The sequence below is a fragment of the Chiloscyllium plagiosum genome, unplaced genomic scaffold, assembly GCF_037043375.1.
Source record: "Chiloscyllium plagiosum isolate Xiang-an unplaced genomic scaffold, Cpla_swu_hap1 HiC_scaffold_1, whole genome shotgun sequence".
NCBI lineage: Eukaryota > Metazoa > Chordata > Chondrichthyes > Orectolobiformes > Hemiscylliidae > Chiloscyllium > Chiloscyllium plagiosum.
The window spans coordinates 101417644-101432995 of NW_028270139.1; the positions used below are offsets into that span (position 1 = coordinate 101417644).

Genomic DNA, 15352 nt, shown 5'->3' on the forward strand with positions numbered 1-15352 from the left:
AAGAGACCAAAGGAGGCTACGGAAAGATATTGTTAGATTAAGTGAGTTGACCAAGTTGTGGCAAATAGAGTCTTATATATAGGAAAATGTGAAAATGTCTATTTTGACAGAAAGCATTAAAAAAAATTATCTAAGGAGTTGCACAGCCTGAGATATAATAGGATTTGTGTGTCCTCATACATACGTTGTAGAAGGTTACTGTGCACATACAGCATGTCATTAGGAAAGCAAATAGACTGTTACTATTTAACACAAGGGGAGCTAAATACAGAAAAAGGGAAGTTTTGCTTCAGTTACATATGACACCAGTGAGACCACATCTCAAGTACCGTATGCACTCTAAGGAAGAATGTTAATGCACCGACCTTCCACAGAACAACCCTGGCTTTTATTGGTAGAGGAATTGAGTTCCGGAGTACTGAGGTCATGTTGCAGTTGTATAAGACTCTGGTGCGGCCGCATCTGGAGTATTGTGTGCAGTTTTGGTCGCCATATTATAGGAAGGATGTGGAGGCACTGGAACGGGTGCAGAGGAGGTTTACCAGGATGTTGCCTGGTATGGTAGAAAGATCGTATGAGGAAAGGCTGAGGCACTTGGGGTTGTTTTCATTGGAGAAAAGAAGGTTTAGGGGTGACTTGATAGAGGTGTATAAGATGATTAGGGGTTTAGATAGGGTCGACAGTGAGAATCTTTTTCCACGTATGGAGTCAGCTATTACAAGGGGGCATAGCTTTAAATTAAGGGGGGGTAGGTATAGGACAGATGTTAGGGGTAGGTTCTTTACTCAGCGAGTCGTGAGTTCATGGAATGCCCTGCCAGTAGCAGTGGTGGACTCTCCCTCATTATGGGCATTTAAGCGGGCATTGGATAGGCATATGGAGGATAGTGGGCTAGTGTAGGTTAGGTGGGCTTGGATCGGCGCAACATCGAGGGCCGAAGGGCCTGTACTGCGCTGTATTCTTCTATGTTCTATGTTCTATGTTCTATGTTCTAACCCCATAATTCCACATTTACCACCTAACTCACAAGCCTACAGATCCCTCGACACTATGGCAATTTAGAATGGCCAATCCAACTAACCAACACACCTTTGGTCTGTGGGAGGAAATCAGAGCATCCGACAGAAATCCAACACACATGGGGAGAATGTGCAAACTCCACACAGACAGGCACCCAAGGCTGGAATCAAACCCAGGTCCCTGGAGGTGAGGCAGCAGTGCTAACCGCTATACCACTGCACTGCCCAAGAGGTTGTGTAGGTCGGGCTCGTACTTATTGGAGTTTAGAAGAATGAAAGATATAAGATTCCTGGGGGGCTTGACAGGGTATATATAGAGGGGTTGTTTTCCCTTGGGGGAGAGTCTAGGAACAGAGAGGTTAATCTCAGAGTAAGGGGTTACACATTTAAGACAGAGTTGAGGTGGAATCCCTTCTTTCAGAGGGTGATAAAACTATGGAATTCTTTGCTGTAGAGAACTGTTCAGGCTGGGTCATTAAGTATATTCAGGACTGTGAGTGACAGTTATTTAATCAGTAAGGGAATCAAGGATTGTATGGAAAAGGCAGGAAGAGTGGAGTTGAGGGTGATCATAGAGCACGGAACCAGACCCTTCAGTCCAAGTCGTCTATTCCGACCAAATAGTCTAAACTGACCTTGTCCCATTTGTCAGCTTTTGGCCCATATCCCTCTAAACCCTTCCTACTAACATAACCATCCAGACACGTTTTAAATATTCTAATTGTACTAGCCTCCACTTCTTCCTCTAGCAGCTCATTCCAGACATGCACCATTCCCTGTGTGAACAAGCTGCCCCCTCAGGTACCTTTTAAATCTTTCCCCTCTCACCCTAAACCTATGCCCTCGAGATTTGGACTCCCTTACCCTAGGAAAAAGACCTTGTCTATTTATCATATCCACGCCCCTCATGATTTTATAAACCTCTATAAGGTCACCCTTCAGCCTCCAACACTTCAGGGAGAAAAAGCCGCAGCCCGTTCAGCCTCTCCCTATAGCTCAACATTTCTGAACCCTGTCAGAGAAAGTAGCCCAATACATTAGAGATCACAAAACACAGTTCGAAGTGAAATTGACAGACAGTTTATTAGTACGGCGATATTGCAGAAGAGAAATTGACTCAGCTGAAACAGCACAGATAGTCTGTCCAGGTAGCCAAGAATTCCCTTCCTCAGCTGAGGATGAAGCCACGTTTTATAGGACTCTTGTATAATAAGGTTAATTGAAATGGGGAAAGATACAATGTATTTGTAAATTGATTTGGAGATGCCGGTGTTGGACTGGGGTGTACAAAGTTGAAAATCACACAACACCAGGTTATAGTCCAACAGGTTTAATTGGAAGCACTAGCTTTCGGAGCGTTGCTCCTTCATCAGGTGGTTGTGGAGTATAAGATTGTAAGACACATAATTTATTGCAAAAGTGATGTAACTAAAATTATATATTGAAAAAGACCTGGATTGTTTGTTAAGTCTCTCATCTTTTACAATTACCACGTTGGCTTCAGTTCTTTCATATGCAAATCGCGAAACATTTTCTTAAATGTTACATTTTCAAGTGAAATTTAACAATTGGTGCCTGTCAGCCCAGATAATGTATTGAAGGTGAGAGTTCTCCTGGGTGATACTGTCTGTGCCACAATGTTTAGACTGATTCTAATCTAAAAAAATGAATTTACAGAATCTTACATGGATTCATGCAGCTTGTGAGTGAAGTAAAATTAACTCTGCAAGTACAAATTCACCCCACAAACTTATATGTGTATTGAACAGAAGATCAGACTTGAGGGGCTGAATTGACTACTCATGCTCTTATAAAATCATACAGCATGGAAACACATCCTTCGGTTCAACCAGTCCATGCTGAAGAAAATTCCAAACTAAGTTAGTCACACCTACCAACTTCATATGTATAGAAGACCATAGAACATAAGAGCAGAAGTAAGCCTTTGGGGGCCATTGGATCGGTTCTGCCATTCAAGGTCATGGCTTTTCTGATTCTAACCTCAAATCCACATTCCTGTCTACCCTTACTCATCTTTCAATCCCTCACTTCATCAGAATATATCTTCTGCCTTTAAAACATTCAAGGAGTCTGCTTCTGCCAGCTTTTAATGGAGTGTTCCGAAGACTGTGTGCACTGGATATTGAGTGGCCATTATTCATTTATTTGGTAGCAGTCACATCTTCTGCAAGCTTCCACTCCCCCCTCACAGCATCACTGACTGAATCCTGGGGTGGGAGGTCAAGGATCACCTCTGAACATGTGACTATTGATCTCTGAGTAGTCTTCACCTTCTCGTGAGAATTTTACACAGCTATGCCACCACCTACTCGCTTGTCTCACCATGTCATAATCAAGATTAGAGTGGTGCTGGAAAAGCACAGCAGGTCAGGCAGCATCCAAGGAGCAGGAAAATCGATGTTTTGGGTAAAAGCCCTTCATCAGGAATCAACAGCCCTTCCTGATGAAGGGTTTTTGCCTGAAACGTTGATTTTCCTGCTCCTTGGATTCTGCCTGACCTGCTGGGCTTTTCCAGCACCACTCTAATCTTGATTCTGATCTCCAGCATCTGCAGTCCTCACTTTCACCATGTCATAGGTTAGCTATCCTTACCCCAGTAAGCACTGAGGTATGTGTAGGTTCACTAGTAAAGGCTGCATGTGAGTGATGTAATAGTGCATCTTCAGCATGTTCACGTTCCTCCAAAGACTCACCAGTCCTGTTCCTCCCTCACCCTTCAGTGACCTATGGGAGAATGACAACATGAGTAAGTACAGCCATGGAGGATGGGTACAAACTCAACATGGTGCATTTCATGAACATATTAATTCAGCTTAAGTGCTAATCATGCCACCAGATTTTGGTCCCACCTCTCTTTCTTCAATGCCAAAGCTTAATTTCTGTGCCAGCTGATCTCCGGGACACCTTTCTCCAATGCCATCTGTGTGGCTGTGCCAGAAGTCTCACCTCCAGTTTTCTGCCTCTTCCTGGAGCTTCATTCTATAATGTTCACAATACATGGTGGCAGCAATGGCAGGTGATTAAAATATTCAAAACATTGAAAAAAAAGACTGTCCACATGAAAGCACTGTAAACTCTGTTGTTTGGAACTCTGAAATCCAGAAATGGCAGTTATCCAGAATGTTTCGGCCAACCCAGAAACTCTTAGCTCACTACTTGCGGCATTGCATGCATCGGGAGTTAGAAGTCTGAGAAGTGGAATGTGCATTAAGGACACAAAGAGAGTATTGTGGACAGAGATGATGAGGGATGGTGTGAGTTGGCATTTGGATGAAGGTCAGCGTGACTGGTAGCTATTTGGAGAGAAACGAATGTGTAGAACTGCAATGTATGTCACAGAAAAGGGTGCTGTGCAGGAGAATACTGGGGAAGACAGATAATGACGGATGCCACGTGCAAGTGGTATGAAAATTTGAATAAGTCAACAGTAAGGTCATTGAAATTTTTCTGAAGTTATATCCGGGTCCTGGGTACCATGATCGTGCCACTGGCAGCCTCTGCACCCTGCAGCCAAGCCTGTTCACTTTGGGTGGCAGGTCATTTTCTCGCCACCTCGAGAAGAAATAGTAAATTCCTTAGAGCCCTCCCACCCCACCATCACAACCTCTTGGAACAGTCAGAGATGCAGGCGTTTTACAAATCTGCCGCCCACACTTTTGCCTTCAGTGCCACTCAGAAGCAAGTGTTCCTGAAGGAATGAGTTACTTCCAGTATCAGTGTCTCTGGTAACCACTCAGAGAGTCTGTGCACATCAATCAGCATGTGGACCCATTGATGGTCAGTTCCAGAGGTCAATGTTGTGCAATGACAGAGTGTGGGTCATCATTGCTTGAAGTCTACTGACAAAACAAATGAGATCCTGACTTGCTTCTGGGGCTGGGTATAGGCTTGTTGAGGGAGGATTCTGCTCCTGGTGCGGTGTGGTGGGAATGGAGCCACTTGTGGTTGCAGGATGATTTTGAGGGGACTGCAAAGAATGTGGTCCCCTGCAGCGTTCAGACATCCCACAAATGAAGGGACAGCAAGATGCCCAAAATGGTGAAAGACACAAAATATTTTTCTTCTGTTTTGGATACAGAAGATAATGTCTGGTCAGCAGATTTAGGACTGCTGTTTACAATGCATCAAATGCCCAAATGTTCTGGTGCATCAGCTGCACACAGGCACCAAGAAATACAAACAGCATTTGACAAGGTAGAAGTTTAAAAGGGTCATCATTAGCATAACATGTATTGGTGCTCGCTAGCAGCAAAATCTTTAAGCTGTCAAAGTTAATTTTTATAAACTTATTTACTAGGCATCTGTTTTCCTTTAAAAGAATGATTAAAAGTATTTCAAACTGGGATATTATCGTTGTGCATCATGCAGGCATATACATTTACAAGGAAATATATTCAGCATATGTGGTGATCAAATAGGAGTGTGCACAAAATAGCTAACAGAGATTAAAGTAATGAGTTTAATACTTTTTAGATACTCTTATTTCTTATGCACAAAATCTTGCTTTGATACAGCATTAACAATGTCAAAACTATCTCGTGGTGACTTACCTTACACTGCACTCTCATGACCACAGAAGTGCCTTTATAAATGAATTACTTGGGAAGTACAGGCACTGGTTTAATAGAGGAAACGTGGCAACCTATTTGCATACAACAAGCTCCCAGAAGCGACAATGTAAAAATAACCAAATTGTTTGTTTTGCAGGTAATTTTGTTGTGTCACATGTTCCAAAAGTGAAAATGGTACTAAGCAGGGACAAGAATCTGGAGAGGTAACCAAAAACATATGGGGTGAGTCTTGAGGAAGCCTGTAAAGAAGAGGAGATAGGTAGTAAAGTTAGAGAATTCTGAATTGTTGCTGAACATATTGTACAGCTGAGATGGCTAAAGTGTCTGACTCTGAAAGTTGAGAATGCAAATGAGAGGTGATGGAGTCAAGGAAAGAACAGACTGGCATGAAAAATGAGTTGGATTTGGAGATGCCGGTGTTGGACTGGGATGTACAAAGTTAAAAATCATATAACACCAGGTTATAGTCCAACAGGTTTAATTGGAAGTACACTAGCTTTCGTAGCTTGTCCAATCACCTGATGAAGGAGCATCGCTCAGAAAGCTAGTGTACTTCCAATTAAACCTGTTGGACTATAACCTGGTGTTGTGTGATTTTTAACTATGAAAAATGAGGAATGACTTTAGAGAGTAGGGCAAGTTGAGTCAATGAAAGGAGGAACATACTATGAGATGTGAGGAGCTTTCAGAATTGACAAAGTTCTTGGATAGGAAGACAGTTGTAGATAAGTTGAAGTTAATTTAATGTAAAGCCTGGAAAATGACAAGGAAATGGTTGGGCAAATCCAGTCCAGTGGTCACGAAGGCAGAATGAGTGTTCCTAAAGGTGACAGATGGATGTACGCAGTATTTACAATGGAAATTATACTGGGTTTGACACTCACTTGTGATCAAGCTGGATAATGAGGTAGCAGATGCTAAACTGGCCATCAGCCCGGAAACATCATACATCTGGGATGTGATTGCGGCATTTATTTTGAAGAAGAACCGAGCAGAATAGCTTCCTCTAATCAAATATTGCTGGGCTGGAGAACATTTGTTTTTCCATGTCTTATGTTAGTTATGATATGGAGGTGCCGGTGTTGGACAAGGGTAGACAAAGTCAGAAATCACACAACACCAGGTTATAGTCCAATGGGTTTATTTGAAATCATAAGCTTTCAGATCGCTATTCCTTCATCAGGTACAGTGATATTTCACCTGACGAAGGAGCAACAACTTTGAATAGACCTGTTGGACTATAACCTGGTGTCGTGTGATTTCTGAGTTTATGACACTTAGGCAACTTAAATTATACAACATTACTTTGGGAACTGTTGCCTGGGAAATTTTATTTTATTTAAACTAGATACATGGCACTCCTAAAATGAACCTTACCAGCAATATTAACTGAGGAAATAAAAGCTGCCACCAAAGCAAAACATTCTGGAATATTCCCTAGTGTGTAACTGCCTCCCATCAATGATAGCCCACCAACTGCAGTCAAACCTGTAACAAATTAAGGAGGATGCAAGTTTAGAGTTATCATCATTTTACTCAAGCAAACATTACAGAATCACAGAACTGTTATGGCACAGAACAAGGCAATTCAGCACACTGTGCCTGCACCTGTTCTCTTATCTAGTGCCCATCTTCTGCCTTTCCTCCACTCTCTCCAAATAACCATCCAATGCCCCCTTGAAGGCCTCAACTGAACCTACCTCCACCACATTTCCAGGCTGGGTATTCTATACCCAAACTACTTGCTTTGCGAAAGAAATTTTCTCTCATCATTGCTTCGCTTGCAAATCACTTTAAACTGAAAATATGAATTCCTCTTCTTTATTTGTCAACATTTGGAAAACTTTATCCTATGAAACCCAACAAGTATTTGGGGTCTGATTTTAATCCCTGGTCCCACTAATAATGCCACCTCGACAGAACACCAGTAATGGAGATAAGGAGAAACTTCTTCAGCCAGAGAGTGGTGAATCTATGGAATTCATTGCCACAGAAGGCTGTGGAGGCCAGGTCATTGAGTATATTTAAGACTGAGATAGATAGGTTCTTGAGTATCAATGGAATCAAGGGTTACGGAGAGAAAGTGGGAGAATGGGGTGGAGAAACTTATCAGCCATGATTGAATGGCGGAGCAGACTTGATGGGCTGAATGGCCTAATTTCTGCTCCTTTGGCTTATGGTTACCCATCTCTGCATTTCTATCTTAACCGCAGGTTCAGGCTCGCAGCAGGGTTCCTGTGTGATTATCGATTATTCTTCCTCAAAGGGTTTTGCTCGTGCAAGTGACTTAAGACATCTGAGTAATTCAACTACACGTCAGAAACACAAACTGTTATTGTGTCACAGTTTCCCATCCACTGCATCATCATCATTATAATCTGCATGCAAGCCAGAAATTCCTAGAAAGCCAAGGTTTTAAGCTGAATTTGTTTCTGGCAGCATAATGTCAGATGTTAAGTCAGTCTTTCTGCTAAAAGCTGGAAATGTGTTGCTGGAAAAGCGCAGCAGGTCAGGCAGCATCCAGGGAACAGGAGAATCGACGTTTCGGGCATAAGCCCTTCTTCAGGAATGGGGAAAGTTTGTCCAGCAGGCTAAGATAAAAGGTAGGGAGGAGGGACTTGGGGGAGGGGCGTCGGAAATGTGATAGGTGGAAAGAGGTCAAGGTGAGGGTGATAGGTCAGACTGGGGTGGGGGTGGAGAGGTCGGGAAGAAGATCTCAGGTTAGGAAGGCGGTGCTGAATTTGATGGATTTGACTGAGACAGGGTGGGGGGAGGGGAAATGAGGAAACTGGTGAAATCCATCACCACAACAATGTCAGACCACAACAAAACGACGGTTGGAGGAAGAACGCCTCATCTTCCGGCTAGGAACCCTCCAACCACTAGGGATGAACTCGGATTTCACCAGTTTCCTCATTTCCCCTCCCCCCACCCTGTCTCAGTCAAATCCATCAAATTCAGCACCGCCTTCCTAACCTGAGATCTTCTTCCCGACCTCTCCGCCCCCACCCCAGTCTGACCTATCACCCTCACCTTGACCTCTTTCCACCTATCACATTTCCGACGCCCCTCCCCCAAGTCCCTCCTCCCTACCTTTTATCTTAGCCTGCTGGACAAACTTTCCCCATTCCTGAAGAAGGGCTTATGCCCGAAACGTCGATTCTCCTGTTCCCTGGATGCTGCCTGACCTGCTGCGCTTTTCCAGCAACACATTTCCAGCTCTGATCTCCAGCATCTGCAGACCTCACTTTCTCCTCAAAGATTTCTGCTAAAAGGCATGTCATGCTTAGTCCAATATTTTAATTACAGGTTACTTGCTTCTTGTCTTCAATCATCCAGTTTACAGCATCACTTCAGACTCTCTGATTATGGTACCCAAAATATAAGTGGGAAAGCATCTCCTTTATCAAATCTTAGGGTCAAAGGAAGGGCAGTCTATTAATGTATTTAAATGTTGATCCAGCACTTGCCCTAGGATTTATCGTTACTGCAAATTTCCTGCCTATCAATCTTGTTCCTATTCTGACATCTACCCTTTTGTTGATACAGCTATACTTCCAGTTATTCTTCTTTTTCATGAAAATGTTTCCCTTATGGGACATACACATCACTGGTTGGCCAGCATTTATTGCCCAACCCCAGTCTGCGTGTTAATGGTGTACAACTCTAAGGACAGCTCGTTCAAACCCTTGCACTGCTGGTAAAAGGAGAAACTCTCTCTTTCCCCCTATTTTTGTGGATTCCGAGCCAGCTATTGCCAAGATATTAACACAGAAGAGTTTTTATAACTCCCATAGAATCATACAATTGACTGCTAAATAACCAATGTCATGAATACTGCTAACATCAACTGCTACCACTAAACATTCAACTATCTGCTCTTCATGAACAATTCAGAAACTGATTTTTTTTTTGTCTTTTATCTCTTTTACCTCACCTCCTATTATGAAACACGTGCATTTATGAATTGCATTGCTATCTCCTCTCAAGGTTAGTAATTAATAAACTCTTTTTTTTTTGTAAATTCAAGTGAGCATGGTTATATTGACTTCTTTTAAAATATAAGCTCATTTGGGACCAAGAGAAGGATGCCAAAAGGGAAGGGATCCTTTTATAACTAACATTGCTGTGGTCAACTGAGCACGATATGTGAATAACCACAGTGAGTCAGTTCACCCCTCCCCATACAGAAGCTTAATACCTTGGGATATCCTGTCTGGAACCATAACAAAGTGGGGAGCCTCACCCAGGGTATGCTCATAACTCCTTGCTTCTGAACCTCCAGGCCTCCCTCCTTTCATGATCATTAACCCACAAGACCACCAACATCCAACATTGCTCCCCTATTCCATGGCTGCTCCTCCATCGTGGGAGTTAGGGACTTGTTAGATTCATCCGTAGTGCTATTGAGTACTAGAGGTACCAGCTTCAGACTGGCTCACAGCTCTGGGGAGGCCTGGACTCTCCCAGTCAGGGCTTCACACAGGCACAAAGCCAACCAGCCACTGATTAGTTGCTTGATGTTGGAAGGTCTGGCAGGTTTTCAGATCCTAACATTGTGTAGGTTCCTCTGCTGATCTCACTCACATTTACACTTAGCCCAAAGAATGGAAGGATCTCCCCATTTACCACAATTTAACTTTGGCTGTTAAATGCTATAGCCATCATCCAAACCATTGTCCATACCACCACTGTGTGAACTCAGGGCTTCCACCCAATGTCATAGCCCCTTATAATCCCAATGTCAACTCAAGGATCCCATTCCAACTCCATGATCCCTCATTAAAGACCATAAAGTTTCAAGAACAGGCTTCTATGATAGTCCTGTGTATGTCTGACTGAAAAGCCCAGACTCAAAAGGATATTCTCAATGAGGTTTGTTCTGACACTGGAAAAATAAACTGTTGTCTTTGCTTGACTGACATCATTAAGTGGTTACAATAATTTGTTATTTATTCTGTGTTCTATTTTGTCAATGCCCCAATGATGTTTTGCACAAAATTAACAAGTGTGAAATATTTGAAGCCTCTTAGTTGCTTTCAATCTAATGGCCCTTCTGATGACCAATTCTGAATGTGTGTAAGAAGAGCAATTTCTTTCAAAAGAAAATTTATGAATGTTTGTTGCTTGTTTTCTAAGCAGATCTCTACATGCTGTTATAATTGCATAGTTAACTGGTTCTGCACCTAGCATATACTTGGTGAATGAGCTCAGAGGAATTATGATTCAACACGAAAGGTATGAGGGGCTGGGGAGGGTTATGGTTGTTGTAGTAGCAGTAGGATTTGAGTTGATATGGAATTGACATAAAGAAGACACTATGAACTTACCTTTCAAAAGCTTCCTGAATTCAAACCATGCTTCACAACCTCAAAGTGGAGCCATGAACTATGATTCAATCAGACGCTGGCCCAACTCTACAAAACTGCATGGAGCCAGGAGAAGCACTCACTGGGTATGGTCAAATTCTTCCCCAAACTTTGTTTACAAATTTGCTGACAACATCACCATTGTAGGTCAGATTTCAAACAGGATACAGGAAAATGATTGAGTGTTTAGTGGCATGATGTCAGGATAATCTCTCAACCTCAGCAAAATAAAGGAGCTGGTCACTGGTTTCAGGAAGTGCAGTGGAGGGCACGCCCCTTTCTACATCAATGGTGCGAAGGTAGAGATGGTTGAACACGTTAAGTTCCTGGGAGTGGTGATTACCAACAATCTGTCCTGCTCCACCCACACTGAAGCAACTATCAAAAAAGCACAACAACTTCTTTCCTTCCTCAGGAGGCAAAGGACATTCTGCATGTTCACAAGGATTCTTACCAATGTTTATACATGCACCAGGGAAAACATTCTATCTGGATGTATCACAGCAACTGCTCTTCCCAAGACCACAAGAAACTACAGAGAGTTGTGAACAGAGCTCAGTCCATCACACACACCAGCCTTCCATCTGTTGACTCTGTCTATGCTTCCTGCTGCCTCGGGAAGGTAGCCAAAATAACCAAAGATCCCTCCAACCCCGTTTATACTTTCTTTCACCCTCTTCTTTTGTGCAGAAGATATAGAAGTTTGAATACAGTTACAAATAGATTAAAGAACAGCTTCTTCCCCTCTGTTATCACACTTTGGAATGGACCTCTCAAATGTTTATTCTCAGCTTTCTCTCCCCCTCCCTCTCTCTCTCTCTCTCTGCAACCTCTCTGTGACTGTACACTGTATCCTGCACTCTGTTCTGCTAACCTGATGCATTTTGCATGTTTTGGTCTGTCTGTATACCGTACAAAACAACACCTTCCACTGTATCTCGGTACATGTGACAACAATAGTCCCTCAATCAGATGTCTAATCTCCACAATGGAACTGCCCAGGTCAGGAGTGCAAGGCATCACTCACTACCCGAACTGTACTGATTCCACAAAAATAAGCTTTCATCTCAAGCCAGCAAGATAAACAATGTCATATAGGTTAAAATGCTTACAGTAACACTTAACAGTTTGTTTTAATAGCAACATATGGAGAATTGCTTCAATAAAAGCAGAAGAGCTTACCTGAGATGGTATTAGTTACAGACATAAGAGGGGAGTGAAGGGCTGGTGTGACTCCCCAAACAGTATGATATCCAACAATTCCAGCCAGTCCAAAGATAGTCACCATCTGTAGGAATGCATCAGTTGGCGCAGAGTTTCCGAGTGCCACCAAACCAGTTAGACCTATGAGTGAATATTAAATTTACTGAATCAGTAACAAATAGGTAAGGAGGATGGGAGCATGGGTTAGGGTGGAAGGGAAGCTGAGGAGTAATAAAACATAGGTCCTCTGTTCAAATCATACAGGTCATAACTGAAGCCCTTTCATAGAACTCCTACAGTGTGGAAACAAGCCCTTCAGCCCAACAAGTCCACACCGACCCTCCAAAGAGTATCCCGCCCAAACCCATTCCCCATTACTCTACATTTACCCCCTGACAAATGCACCTAACCTACACATCGCTGAACACTATGCGCAATTTAGCATGGCCAATTCACTTAACCTGCACAGCTTTGGATTGTGTGAGGAAACTGGAGCACCCAGAAGAAATGCAAGCAGACACGGGGAGAATGTGCAAACTCCACACAGACATTCGCCTGAGGCTGGAATCAAACCGAAATCCCTGGCGCTGTGAGGCAGCAGTGCTAACAACTGAGCCACCATGCCACCCATGTCTTTAATAGACATGGCTCATGTAAAGTCCTCAATTTGTTATTTTATCTTAATGGAAAATTGAGGGCACCTGGAAACAGAGGGGATTTCAAGTTTCTGTGCAGGTACCATTAATTTCCAGTTAAATGAATCATGAACATTATAGCATCAATGTACACAAGGTCGAACAATTTGTGTTAAAAAGCTGCCAAAGACTGGGGAATGTAAAGTTAGCTGTCCCACTTGGTCCATGATTCTTTCGCTGACTGCTACAGACAGCTAATGCTCAAAGGTCTGAATTGTATCCAGTGGTAGTTAGTCAAAATCCTAAATGCCCAAGTTCACCAAAGCATAACTAAAATATTGCATTAACCTGTGTACTGCTATGGAATTACACCTTTGGTACCACAGCAAAGTCTGCAAAAACCATTTGTTTAAGAATGCTGTAAGTAAAATCACACACTCAATCAGCTCAGGAACAACCAGTACTTATTTCAATCCAAAACCAAACCAGAAATTGCTGGAGAAACTCAGCTGGTCTGGCAGCAGCTGTGTAGAGAAAGCAGAGTTAATGTTTCAAATTCAATGACTCTTTTTCAGAACCAGGTTTACAACCTTGAAATTGTGATCCTTAGTTACTGACATACAAACTAGTGGAACCAGAATATCCTTCTTTACGCTGTCAAAATTGTTCATAATAAGGCCACTCATAATCTTCTCTGGTCCAATGAGAATAAGTCCAATTTCTTTAATCTTTACTTCATCATGCAGCTGATTCAGTCTCTATGTCATTCCTTGAATACTGATAGTAAAACTGTTCGCTCATAAAATCAAAAAATACATAGTAAAACAGAGAAACCATAATGGGAGTAATTTGAATTCACAATTAATTTAATAAATTATTAGTCCAGATCTCTGGATGATCCAATAACACACATGAAATAAATCTTCCAAGGCCAGCAGCCCATCACCGATCACCCTTTATTTACAAACTCAAAACTTTATAGCACTGCCTCTCACTCAGCCAGCCATTCAGGGGCTCAATATGCCTGATATTTACCCTTTTATATCAGACAGAGTTCCCTGATTCGACAGATTAACAGTCCCAGTCAGGAAGCTCATATTCTCTGAGGTCCAGCTGGCTGACCTCATTACAGTCACTACAGCATGTCCTGCAAATTTCACCAAGGTAAATTGTAAATCTGAATTCACTAAATCTGTTAACCAATGTATCACAACATAGGTTTAACTAATTTATTAGAACTCTTTGAAGGAATAACATATACTATGGATAAAGGGAAGCCTGTAAACAAACTTTACTTGGATTTACAGAAGGCACTTCATGAGGTCCCACATCAAAGATACTGCGGAAAATAAAAGCTCGTGCTGTAGGGGTAACGTATGAACAAGGATCGAAGATTGGCTGGCTAGCAGAAAACAGAATATGTATAAAAGCATTGGTGTCTGATTGGCAGGAAGTGATGAGTAGAGTCCCACATCGAGCTATGATGTTCCCTCAGTTTTTTACAGTTTATGTCAATAACTTACATAAGGGGAGCAGAGGCATAATAGCGACGTTTGCAGACAAAACCAAGAAATGTAAAAAAGTATGCTGTGAAGAAACATAAGGAAGTTGCAGAGAAATACATATCGGTTGAGTGAGTGGGCAAAAATCTGGCAGATGCAGCAGCATGTGGGAAAGTGTGAAGTTATTTACTTAGGCAGGAATTTAAAAAAGCATATTACTTAAACAAAGAATTACTGCAGAATCCAAGATTCAGAGGGATTTAAATGTTCTGATGTAAGAGTTGCAAGAAGTTAGTATGTAGCATGTAATCAAGATGGTTCATGGCATGCTATCTGTTATTATAAGAGGAAAAAAAATCAAACGCAAAAGAAAAGACAGAGCAAGACATTGCAGATGCTTGAACTGTGAAATAATTTTTTTTTACAAACTTCAGTTATAGTGGCCATTGGTGAGACCAGATCTCAAATGCTATGTGCAGTTTTGTTTCCTTATTTAAGAAGGATGTAAATGAATCAGAGGAAGTTCAGGGAAGGTGGTAGTTCAGAGGAATTGACATCTTAGTTGTTTGCCATTTCAGTAAGCCTTACCCTCAAGCTAACATTTCTATGCTGGGCTTGCTGCAAAGTTGCATCGAAGCACAACAGAAGCTCATTTTCTGCTGAAACACTTGACAACCTTGAGGTCTTAACATTAAATTCAGAAACTGAGCATATTTTGTCTGTTCTTCAAGTGTTTATTTAACATTTTCCTCGTGCCCCGGCCCTCCACATCTCCCACAACCTTGTTTTGTTTGTTTCTTGCTCTTGATAGAAGGGACTCATTCTTTCCCTTTCACACGTGAATTTACACCCATTTTACTTCTCTGTTTCTCTTTCAACGCTCCTTGTCTTTTGCACTGGGCTACTACGTAAGCCCTCGTTCCTCCTGTTCCTCAATAAAGAATATTTTCCAATGCCTTTCAGTTCTGAAGAAGTTATAACAGAGTCTAAACATTCACTCTGTTTTCCCCTCCACAGATGCTGCCAGACCTG

General features: G+C 42.1%; 1 pseudogene; it reads right to left on the minus strand.

The window, feature by feature from the left end:
- Positions 1 to 15352, minus strand: part of LOC122554919 (NAD(P) transhydrogenase, mitochondrial-like) — a 242989-nt pseudogene that overhangs the window by 144458 nt on the left and 83179 nt on the right.